General features: G+C 36.9%; 1 protein-coding gene across 3 annotated transcripts in view; it reads right to left on the bottom strand.

Annotated features, from left to right (window-relative positions):
• KHDRBS2 (KH RNA binding domain containing, signal transduction associated 2) overlaps positions 1 to 12,511 on the bottom strand; it is a 349,112-nt gene that overhangs the window by 13,337 nt on the left and 323,264 nt on the right. Inside the window, exons 11-12 of one of the 3 annotated variants that reach the window (XR_015802677.1) lie at positions 10,449 to 10,656; positions 4,316 to 4,420 (exon numbers count right to left, since the gene is read on the bottom strand). The exons of 1 other annotated variant lie outside the window; for it this stretch is intronic. The gene's annotated coding sequence lies outside the window, so the exon portion shown is untranslated. The remainder of the gene's footprint in view (positions 1 to 4,315; positions 4,421 to 10,448; positions 10,657 to 12,511) is intronic. One more of the 3 variants, XR_015802678.1, reaches the window with a different exon arrangement.

Genomic DNA, 12,511 nt, shown 5'->3' with positions numbered 1-12,511 from the left:
AACTAGATTGAGAAATGTTAGGGGAACTGAGAAAAGCCATGATGGGAAAGTTTCTTTCAGTAGACTGGAAAGTAAAAGGGAAAAGTTGGTAAGAACACCTAGATTTGTCTGATCAGAAAAGGCTGCACTTCTCATGGAGGACATTAAAAAAATAGGTCCTACTTTCTCAAATAGCAGAAGAAGTAGAATCATGGTATTACTTACTGGGATGAAAGAAGCATCATTTTATCCAAAAACTTGGATCATTCCGTGCAATTGGCATCCCATGCAATTTATTAAATTCAAAAAATGTTTACAGAGAACACATAGAAACACCTGATCTTTCTCTTCTCAGAATGGGCTACAAAGAAATCAAATGCATTCTGTGGAGAATTCTGTGTTGAGTTTTTGGCCCTGCCAACTCAGCACAGCTATCACAGCTCCCAGAGGACAATCTGGAAATGCACAGTGACTTCAGCCCTGTGTATTTGTTTTGCTTGAACGCAGTAGACAAGGACTCTCTATGGACACTGCTCATGCTTAGTCTGTCATCCCAAGAGCTCCTGAGGAAAGAACTGATACTCTAAAATAATTTGCTGCTGCAGCATCTTACTCTGCTTCAGCTGTGTTGGCCATTCCTATAGCTTTGTGCTCTCTCAAAGTACTTGTGGAGGGTGCAGCATACACCAGTTTTTCCACAATCATGTCCAAGTTCAGAAAAATATGTAAAAAAAAAGGTTTTGTTCTTTCCCCCCCACTCCCTAATTTCACATATTGAGTCTAAGGAACAATTTATTCTTCAGGGTAATTTGCAGAAAAGTACAAATAGGTGCATGGAGTACTAACAGACTTGCCAACTTATTCCAAAAAAAAGGATGCACCTAAACAATAGCCAGGCAAATATTCAGAGACGTAATAGTAATAATAATAATAACAACAGCAACAATAACAATAACAGAAAGAGACAATTTAGGAAGACTATGAAGACTAGAAGGGGAATGTACAAGGGGAAAATATTTTATGGCCTGCAGAAACATCAGGAGTAGTGATGAGGCATAAATCAAAACATAGCTACTTATCTTCAGACTGAGGTTACCAGATGAAAATTAGAAAGCTCTGTTTTCAATCTAAATGGATTTGTCTGACTGGAAGTCACCAAGAGACAAAAACTACTGCTCAAGATATCTTTTAAAATGAAATCAAATTTCAAGGAGAGCTGTGATTTGAAATGCAACATTTATTTCTACCTTATAAGGCAGTTTTAGAAGAAGTTCCCTCCATATCTTCCTCAATAGCTTTTATATTAGCAAATGCTCATATACTCAAGTGCAAAATTACTGTGATAGAAAAAAAGAAGGGGTTATTTTAATCTGCTTTGCTGTTTTGAACATCCAGTGACCTGCAAAACATAGATAAAACCCATTGGTTTATTCACTTACTAAAAGGCTTTAGAAATATCTCCTCACTTTTACAGCAGTGATAACTACCAGAGTTGTGAAATTTGGTGATTACTTCAGATGTTAAGAATAAACATTGGTACACTGACGTGCCTTATATATGCTAACAATAGGTACAAAAGGTATTGGATTGCATAATATTTACTTCTAACATGGAGAAGACTCAGGATCTTATTCCTTGGAAATAACAAAATGAATGGAAATCAGTTAATAGGATTAAACCCACTGTAGAGAGTTGTGAAGCCTAAAGCCATAGTTAATGACTCGTGATCTCTCTTCCCCTGCCCCTGTCAATTCAGATTCTTTATTCCTCTTTGGTCTAACTCATGTATATTCCTCTCATCTAGCAGTTCATGACCTTGTTGAAGTACTTAGTCTTTTTCTTAAACCTCAGATGACGGTAAGATTCCTTTTTTTTAAACATCATTGAAATGTATTATACATGTGTGAATCAAATGAAAAGTATTAATCCTGAAATGGTACCTCTATTGACAAAAAATGTTTATGTAAAGCAAATTTTCACATTTTTGTTCCAAGCACTCCAAAAGAAGGTGTGATGCTGAAACCAGAGATTTTTTGCATGCTTACTCCTTCACCTGATTGTCTCTGATCTCTTAATATCTGCATTGTGGTTCAATATCACAAAGCAAAATATGTACTGCTCTTTCCTCAGCTGAGCCACTTGCGAGATGTTTCAGAGTATCTAGATTGAGACAATACTTCATTACACAAATATAAATCTCTGGAGCTTAACTCTTATTTCAAGTGACAACAGAAACAGTTTAAATGTTTCTCATACTAAAAAGATCTCGAATTCCATATTTTCATTATTATGAGACTCATACCAAACTCTCACTGAATAAATAACATATGCACTGTTATCGAATAAAAAGAATTGCATATCTAAATAGAAGGAACTGAAGCACTGTTTAACAGACAACTGAATCTTGATGATTGCTTTAAAGACAGTACTTTATTAAATCATATTGTAGCTCACGGAAAAAAATGCAATATATATAAAATCTAAGATTAAAATTAGCTTTTCTTTAGCTGATGAATCTTCAGAAAATACACTGATAGATATTTTGAAGGTAAGTTTTGCTTACAGATCTTGAGATTTATAAAATAACCTGGAGGCAAGGAAAACACGGAAGTCAATTCAACCTATGCTCAAAATTAGCAACTGAAGTCTGCATGCACAGGAGAGCTCTGTGGAGTTAATCTAGTAACACTATGTTAATCTTGGCTTTCTTCAAACTGTAACAAATTTTTAGACTATTTAAATTACTATCACTCTCTTGGCACTAGTGCAATAAAGTTCTGATTTTAAATCCAGAACAATTTGCTCCAATGGTATTGCCAGGGATGAAAGAAATAACACATTATTTTGTCAACATCCTCTGAGCATAATATTATTTGGTGTGATTACAAACTAACTATTAAAAATCACATCATAGACTTGGTGGTATCTTTAAAAAGCAGAATCATATTTCTGGAAATCCTCTTCCTTTCTTTGCTATTGTCCAAAAGACACAAATTGAGCTGGCAGTGTACCCTCGTGGCCCAGAAGGCCGGTGGCATCCTGGGGTACATCAGGAAGAGCATTGCCAGCAGATTGAGGGAGCTGATCCTGCCCCTCTACTCAGCCCTGCTGAGGCACATCTGGAGTGCTGGGTCCAGTTCTGGGCTCCTCAGTACAGCAGAGACACAGAGCTCCTGCAGTGGGTCCAGTGGAGGGGAACAAAGATTATTAATGGACTGGAGCATCTCTCTTACAAGGGTAGGCTGAGGCAGCTGGGCCTGTTGAGCCTTGAGAAGAGACAACTGAGAGGGGATCTCATCCCTGCCTATCAGTATCTGAAGGAAGGGTGTCAAGAGGATGTTTCCAGGCTGTGCTCAGTGGTACTGAGCAATAGGATAAGACACAACGGGCAGAAACTGATGCACAGGAAATTCCACCTGAGTATGAGGAAGAACTTCTTTAATCTTTTAAATCTTTAAACTTTTTGCAGTGACTGAGCACTGGAACAGATTGTCCAGAGAGGTTGTGGAGTCTCTCTCCCTCCCTGAGATGTTAAAGAATTGTCTTTGGCTTGGACACAAGCCTGTGCAATGTGCTCTGGGATGGATTTCTTGAGAAATGGGATCAGGTGACTCACTGTGGTCTCTCCGTGATTCTGTGAAATTCCTTTCCTCTCAAGGCTGGGTATGTGGTTAAATTAAAGGACATCATGTTTGCTGGAAAGGAAGATGGTAGTAGATTATCCTAATCCTTCTGTGAGAGAAGCTGGGCTTCACACTTCAGGACACTTTCAACCCTATAGAAATGGAGGTCCATGACAAGGGTCTGGCATATAGTGAAAAGTCTTCCAGTCACTCATATCCCACTCATCTTCTGGAGATGATTTCCAAAGAAACTGTGTTCAGTTTGCCTTGAAGTTTAAGAACAGTCAGAGCGAGGGAGGAATGAGCAAGGCCACGCTCTGCCCAGATTAATGGTTGTCAGTCTGCTCGTGGACCTGTCAAATGTAACTATGCAAAGTCTTCTAAGAGCAGGAAGTGGATTTGATATCAAAGGCTACATAAAGGCAGCAGCTCTTAACTCAGGGCTTATGTAAGTGCTTATATATAAGAACAGAAGCCTCTACTTAAACCAGCCAGTCAACAACTCTCTTTCTGAACTGTGGTGTGTCTCCAGAGATCCTTATTCAATTATTAATGCATCTGCTGCTAATTTCATCATGCAGAGTGTGAATTTGTCTTTCCACGACGAGCTCTAAGGGAAGTTTGTAAGAAATATAGAACTTGTCAGCACATAAGAGTCAACACATTACTGCTGTGCTGCAGCCATTTATAACAAAACTAAAATGAGCACTCACTTGTTTGGCATTAATTTAATGTCCCACTTAGCTCCTATCAGACGTAAATAGCTGCTTCATCCATTTAAGCATTTCTGTTCGTGCACATAATGAAGTACTCTGTACCTGTCAAGTAAGCAGAATTCATAACCGAAATAAGAAATGGATGAGAAAATTCAATGTTCTTAATATTAAGCCTCTACAGGGGTAGCATCAGAGTTTTTATGGCTTCTGTGAGATTGACCTTTTATTCCACTGTTCAGAGACGATAAGAAGACATGACAGACACTAGCATGCCAAAAATGTTTCTAAAAGGGATATCTGTTAAACTTATGGCACAATTAACACAAGCTGTAGTCATCAAACACATGCTATTACGAAATAAAATAGTTAGCCAACCTCTTGGTATTTAAGTACTTTTATGTTATCTCTTTTAGAAAAACAAAATTCAATTTTAAACAGCATTCTAGCTGTGATCATACTCTCCAGAGGAAATTTTTATGAGAATGAACAGAGGTAATGACTAATATTAGTCACTGTTATTAGCATAAAACATTAGAAATGGCAATATTTATAACGGGCTATGACATGACAGTTAAAATATGACTTTCTATCATTCGTGTATGGTTTGACTACAGCTGGTTGCTATTTTCTAAAGTTAAACTGATAGAAGTCTGGTAATGGTATATTTAATAGCATGTTCATCATCAGATCTAATTGTTTTCCACCACAGGGCATGAAGTTTTATGTCCTCTATCAACCCAAAACAAACAGCCCTACTGCTTAATGGCTCTTCAATTAATGTTTATGGTGCTACTTTTATAACCTAAGTTACAAGAAAAAAAAATCTAACAAAATCCCTCCAATAAGGCATTTAAGAATTTAAAAAGCTTAATGGGACTCCAGCCAATACCAAAAATCACTAAAACATGTATGAGGTCCTACAGCTGAGGATGTGAAATAGAAAATACTATAACGACATTAGAAAGACATTGGAAAATAGAAGACACTGAACAATTCTTCTAGCATAGAATTATAATTGCCATTGGAGGGGAGAACAGACCTTCATGTAGGGGAATTGGTTGAAGGACTCCAGGTTGGCCGCCTTGCAATTGATGTTCACACTGGGTTAAAACAGAGAAGACCTGTTCATCCCAAGTCAGGCACAGCTCAGACTCTGTTGCTCAGACTGCAAACTTATTCCCCTGAGAGTGATTTGCCCTCAGTAACCTAGATGCTAGCCTCCTACTCATAATTCTTTTCCCTATTTAGCAGAGCTCATGCTGATTAAAATGAAAGAACAGTTCAAAGACAGGTTTCTCTTTAACTGCCTTGGTGCATATTAATTTTTGTCTCTCCCTTTTCTACTAAGCCTCTAGAAAGCAAAGAAAAGCTACTGTAAATACGTTTTCACTGGAAAGCTGCCATTGTTCTAAATTATGAAAGCAAATGATTTCTGACTTGGGCTGTTAATTGTACATAGCAGTAATATATTAATTTTAAGCTTCCCATGATAGTTCAGACACCCTGATTTCTAGGTTTTAATGATGCATTACGAGCCTTTATTTCTCTGCCCAGGCAATTAATCACTGACACTCTTCAGTCCCCCAAAGTAGCTGGACACCATTAGACAAGAAAGAATCAGACCCGAGTGGGATCAAAATTTCTTTTCAAGCAATACTTGTTTTTTCGCACCATAAACTCTGCTTGACATTCATGGCACCAAGTATATTTTAATAGAACTGCTGATATTCTGCCTCTCCTCCCAGTCTCCCAGGAGTTTTTTGTAGCTCAACATGATGTTTAGAAACAAGCAAAAAATGCTCTGTGAAGTTTAAAGGCTGTCAAGCCTTCTTGGCAAATTCCCTCCAAGAGCACAGCTGAGAAATGACAAACCTATCACCTGACTGGCTGGTGTTTAAACCTGACTGCTTTTGATTAGGAAGCAATGAACCTTCCCTTTTGGAGTTCATTCTGTGTTTTATAAGCACCTATTCACTGAAAATTATGCAGTTGAACTGATTTGAATTTGATTAGTGTTACACTCCAGTTTTATTATTTGTAGTAAATACAGGCATCTCTTATGGTTTTACTGCACATTTAGGAGAATGTCAGGATAGTTAAAGACTTACTTTTACTTCTCATGTATTATTGCTTGACATTTAAAACAGATCCAAGAACAATATATGCCTGTATTGCAGTTACTCACTTGTTGTGCACTACTCCATATGTATACTCACACTCTACTTCCTCTCTGCTCCAGTGGGAAGAATAGGATGAAGGCAATCCTGCCTGCTCAAGGACAAACTACTGTGTCCCTAGCAGGTGAGCTGAGCTAGAAGCAACTGTGAAATGCAGCAGCTAATGTATTTAATGGAAAACTCCAGTATTAAATTCTATGCTGCAGACTGTGTGGTATTTCAACAGGCAGCACTGAGGAGGAGCAGTGCTGCTACCAGAGGGGTTGAACACTGAACACTGAATCGTTCCTTCAATGTCAGCCAGCTTCAGGAGCAGCAATGTGAACGCTCTGGGAAGCTTGATACCCTTTTATCTTCTGACAGCCTTTCAATTATATGTCCCTTCATATTATTACATAACTTGATGTGCACTGTGGACGTCAGTAATAAAAACCCATTTCATGCCTGAAGAACACAACTTCTTTGGTAAGTCAGTTTAGACCTAGACGGGGAGCAGTGCATTTGACCAGAAACAAACGCTGAGTGGAGTCAGATGGTCAGGTCAATAAAAGCTAAAAAAAATACTTGACTTTGAGAGAAAAGAGAGTTCAGGACATAGCCTAAAGGCTTTATTCAGCCCTAGCTAAACATTTATCTCTGTATCAGTGTTATAAGGAGAGATTAGAGACCCAAACTTACATGCTGCAGAGGGGTTACAGATATACCTACAGAACTCACCAGTAAGGTCTGGGAGCAACTGAGAGCTTTCATTATTACTAGTATGGTCCACAGTGTCTTACGTCTAGTACCTTCAGGCTGAGTATTCTCCAACATTTAATTCTCCCTATCTTGAGAAAAAATGCATATACTTACACAACTTACCTCCTAATTTACTTAACTGTTTCGCAAACCATCATTATAGTGCATGACTACAGCAACATATCCCAGCTATCAGGGATGCTTTTAGAAAAATTAAAATAATAGTGAAACATTTGTGTGATATATGCATTTTCAGTACTTCTTGAGCTTTCATTGGTACTAGCTGGCTGTCTAAAAAATCTGTAGCATATTAATTTCAACTGTATCTGTATAAAGATGCAAGACAAGAAACACAAAAAAGCTGTTTTGGGTTATGATATTTAAATCTTTTATGCCAGTGATGACTCTTGTTTTTTGAGAACCTGCAGCTGAGACTAGTGAAAGCTGCAGGCTGTCAGTACTTCTGAAAATGAAGGTATGTCTTCAGTGCTCAAATACAGAGACAAGTGTCTAACGTATTTTTTAAAAAGTTGAGAGTTATCAACAGAAATGCCTTCTCCTAAGCAAATCCTATTTCTTCACTAAACAACTAATTTAAGAACAAACCCATTAGAGGAAAGAATTAGCAAAATTACAGAATTCCAGAAAATTCACTTCTCGGAAATTCCATAGGCCAATTTCCACAAGGTGAATGAGGTGCATGAGAAGCTCAAAGCAAAGCCCTGAATGATCTGTTCAAAGCAAAGCTCTTGTGCATTGGGCTGTGCTTCTCTACATCCACTTCTCAACTTCTTGCTTGACAACAGAGCATTGGGACAGAATTGGCCTACCTCAAACTCCAAGGACTAGCATATGCCTCATGCCTTGTTCATCTCAGCTCTACACAATTTAATTAATGATATGACATGATATACACAATCTGTAGCTTTTAACGAAAGGAACTCCCACTACTGAAATTTAAAACTTTGTCGCTTCATTGTTTTTAATTTTGCCCAATCTCTGTTACCTGAAAGACAGCTACATAGTCTACACCAGACATTTAGGCACATTTTCTAAACACTAGAGGGCATTTCATCTCAACTGGGTTTTTTTTACACATACCTGAAAAGTAATTAAATAGTGCTTTGGACCTGAACTGAGTATATATGCATGCATATATATACATATATACATATACATATATACATATATATATATATATATATATATATATATATATATATATATATGCAGCTGGAAAACAAAACCATCAGAAAATGCAAGGAAGCAATGGATTAAGATGAAACTTGGTATTTTGCTACAAAGTTCTGGCTTTCTCAGGATGGGGAAAATCAGATTTCTCTTTCTTCCTCTAAACACCTTTGTTCATCTTCCATAAATATAAGTGGAGTCTTCCAGCCTTCTGAAATATTTTATCACTTATTAAAAACTACAGTAACCGAGTGAAAAGGAATTACTACTCTCAAGTTTCCAAGAATACTAGGTAATTTTCTTTAGGCAATCATGATCACTTACTTCCCAGTCCCCCCTTGTAAGCCCTTTTAGGAAATGTGGTATAATTGTTAGGAGTTTGGGCTCTAAGTAAAGGTATTTTTGTTCTGATGAATATTATTCAGTGTGATGCAGTGCAGTTTCCCCCTTCTTCCATCTGCTATATGCAAAGCAAAAATAATAATAAATAAAGAATATTTCTAAGAGCCTTAGATTACTATTTACAGTGTTAACACACTTAAATATAATCTACATAAACCCTTAAGAAACCTGCATATTTTCACCCATTTATTTCTTTATCTCACAGCCTACATAAAACTGGAGTGTGAATACTGTCACCTAGGGTTTATTTCCAACTCTAGCTAGGAGAAAGAATCTTGAAAAATCCACTGAGTTTTTTCTCAAGTCTAGAGTTGCATTAGGCTTGAATAGCTTCTGGCCACATTCTTTTAGCTCTTTCTCTGCAGAGAAAAACCTATGTCTAAACTAGGGCATAGTTCACATTTTTACCACCATTTGCAAGAGCAGAACCAAAAATAGTGTGGACAGAAAAGTGCCACTACCCCTTTTTTAACACACGGTGACAGGGAATGGGGTCCCATATGAGGACTTCCTGCTGTTCCTCAGGGCAGACCAGGTCTGTTTTCTGGTGTGCAGTCAGGAGAAACAAGGGAAGGAATGAAGTTGCACCAGGGTGTAGGAAATGAAGGTGTGTCCAGCTGCAGCAGGACTCCACATTAGCTATTGATTCTGCTTTTGTGAGCTGAAGCCTTCTGGATGCATTAGCTACCAACAAGTGACCATGGTCTTTTGTTTCACATGCTCTTTGCTGAAGAAACAAATTTATTTCTAATAACTAAATGCAATAATTCTACTTTTCTATGACATATGGATGTATATAAGCTTATTACAGAAAAACACAACTCAGTATTTAGCTTGAAGGATTTAGGAAATGTGAGATTTATAATTTCCAATATAATTAGACGACATTCTTTAGCATATACTAGAGAACACAGCGTTTAACTACAGGACCCTTACTACTCTTTTCTCCAAAAGACCTAACTCATTCTGGATATAAGATTGAATTAAATACTTGTATCTGTCTTAAACTCTAATGGTATGACCCTTTTTTGTTTTCTCTTTTCCATCCAAATGGTTGCTGCTGTAGTTTTATTTACTTTTCTTTGTGCATAGTTTGTAGCAACAGTGCTACAGTAGCTGAACCATACAAAGCTTTTTAACGGAATGTTCACAGTAGCTCAAAAAAGATACCAATATTTTCAGAGATGAACAAGTGGAGAACAGAGCAAAAAAAACCCCCAGAATCTGCAAAATTTGATTTTCACATATCGTCTCAGTGGGTTAACTTATCCAAAGGAGAGACGATTTTTTTCAAATATTTGGCATTTTAAAAAAAATTATTTCTATGTTCAACACACTGCACTTGTTTATTTATGATTGCTTTACTTCTGTGAGGAAGATGATCAGCTATTGTGTTCCTTTATGACAGAAAAGGTGTGCAAATTTAGATTCATAATCAAATTGTCCTGTCTCAAATAATAAGCACCATAGGTATCTCATAGGTATCTCTGTATAAGCTCCATTACAATGGCAAACAAAATATGAACTAGTTTCAAATAGTCCTGTTTTTTGCAGACTGAGGTGACTTAATTATCTCACATTTGAAATAAACTAAAGCCATACAGAAAAATACTACAGCTCACCTGACAGAGTGGAAGATCACTGTAAGTCTGACTGGTGGCATATCCTAGAGAGGGTTGTAATGGCAGGTCCAGAACTCAAGGATGTGCAGAGTCCCAGCCTGAGGCTCAGTCCTTCAGAAGCCAGTGATTTATTGCAAATGATGTTGAGCACTCTCAATTCCCTGAACACCATTCAAAAGGTACAGTACTTCCCTAAGGCTCCAAAAATCTGAAAATCAAGATAAAGTTGGGCAGACATATTCAATAAAAAACATAAAATTAGTTGTCAAATTAGTATTTTTGCTTAAATGAGCAATGTAGCTTCACATAGCATCTCTGTGACACAGGGTTATAGTTTAGATGACAGAAAACTCTTGGAAGACATTACCTTCTGAAGTCTGCATGCTATGAGATAAAGCAGTTACAAAACATAATAGAATTTGCTCCACAGTTCTAACATATTCCTGTTCCCTGCAAAGCACAAGTAGAATGGGAGTGCATGTGACCACCTGCTTAGGGTCTCTGAAAGGATGAGTATGAACAGAGCAAAAATGAGGTAGAGGAACAAACTAAACACTGTGTAGTTTGTTTGGTATTTCTAGGTTTTGGGTTTTGCTTTGTTTACTTTCTGAACCTTTCAGTAAAGTTACTATACAAAAATTAAGCTACCATTTTAGCCTATATTTCTCAACTAAATTCTTCATTTTTATACTGCTACAAATTTATCAGGTGCTGCCTCAATATCTTCTCTGTACCTGCAATCATCTACTTGAGATAAAGGCTCACAGTCCATGCACAGTAGTATGAGTGTGCTTTTGGCTATGTAATAAAAAAGGTTTGTGGGGGTGAGTTTTATGAATACCAACACTCTTTATGCAGATATTACAACACAGTAATTATATTCTTCTGGAGGAAATTAATTCTGAGTGGATGAGAATGGGAACTTGTAAGAACAAGTTGGGTTGGAGTTGTGTTTCAATTATTGATAAGATTAACAAAATCAGGCTTATGAGAGACTAATCAAAAGAAGTTCTTACTAAAATAAATGAATTGTGAAAGAATTTAAAGATTTAGGCTGGAGTGGGAAGCATTTTTAAAACACATTAATTAGTCTCTTCAGCCAGCCAACAGAGACAAGGTACATCCAGAGAGTGTTTTAGAGCATCTGGCTTAGGTACTCTGAACTATTTTCTGTAAGCAAAGATCACTCCACTGAATGTGTAGGTATCCTAGGCATGTGTAGCAGCAAAAGCAGTTATTTGAAGCTAGGTGATGAATGTGCTCTGTACTTCCCTAAGTGTTACACCAAGGTAACTTCACATAAAAGAAAAAAATCCTGAGCAGTGGAGCAGGGGAATACAGACATCTTTTTACAGCTTCTACCAAGTTTACTGAACTGGCAAACAACAACTTTGTGGATGTCTCATTATATCCTCCAAAACAAACAGATTTTCATGAAAGAATCAGAAAACAATTTTTGGGTCCCTCATGGGAATTCCCGATATCCAAAGCAAGGAAACCTCAACTTGAAAATAGTGTAAGCCTTTCCATAATCTTGGAGAAATTTTTCTTTGCTGAAAACTATTAAGTGGGTATAAACATCAGGCTTGCAAAATAAATGGTTAAATGGCAAAATAAATGGTTAAAGTAAGCCAAGCACTGTGAAATTAGTTAAACATTGGTTACAGGTCAGTAAACTCAAATTCAGGTCTTGTCATGCAGACATTTGATGTAGTCAGTGTCTGAGTTAAACTTTGTTAGATTGTTGTTTGTTTTTTTTATTGTTTCAATCACTGAGTTTAAAATGGCTGAATTAATTATTTTTCTGCTTGATTTCATGCATAAGAAAGGCCACTGAAAGAATAGCTATTCAATATGTCTTTTATCCTCTTTATTAAATGTGTTTTTCCTTTTTTAATTTTCTGAACTCTATTCAAAACTTTCATTTTTCTTGACAAAATTATGAATTTAGAAGTTGACTTTCTGGGTCATTTGTGGTTATACTATGTGAATACCTCATAAGTGTAACTAATTGTTTATTACATTCCTGAGTTAAAATAAAACATTCAACACTGTTACATTGC

Source organism: Sturnus vulgaris, chromosome 3 (assembly GCF_052056855.1).
Source record: "Sturnus vulgaris isolate bStuVul1 chromosome 3, bStuVul1.hap1, whole genome shotgun sequence".
Classification (NCBI taxonomy): Eukaryota; Metazoa; Chordata; class Aves; order Passeriformes; family Sturnidae; genus Sturnus; species Sturnus vulgaris.
The sequence above is the reverse complement of the archived record's forward strand: the minus strand, read 5'-3'. Positions and strand labels throughout refer to the sequence as shown.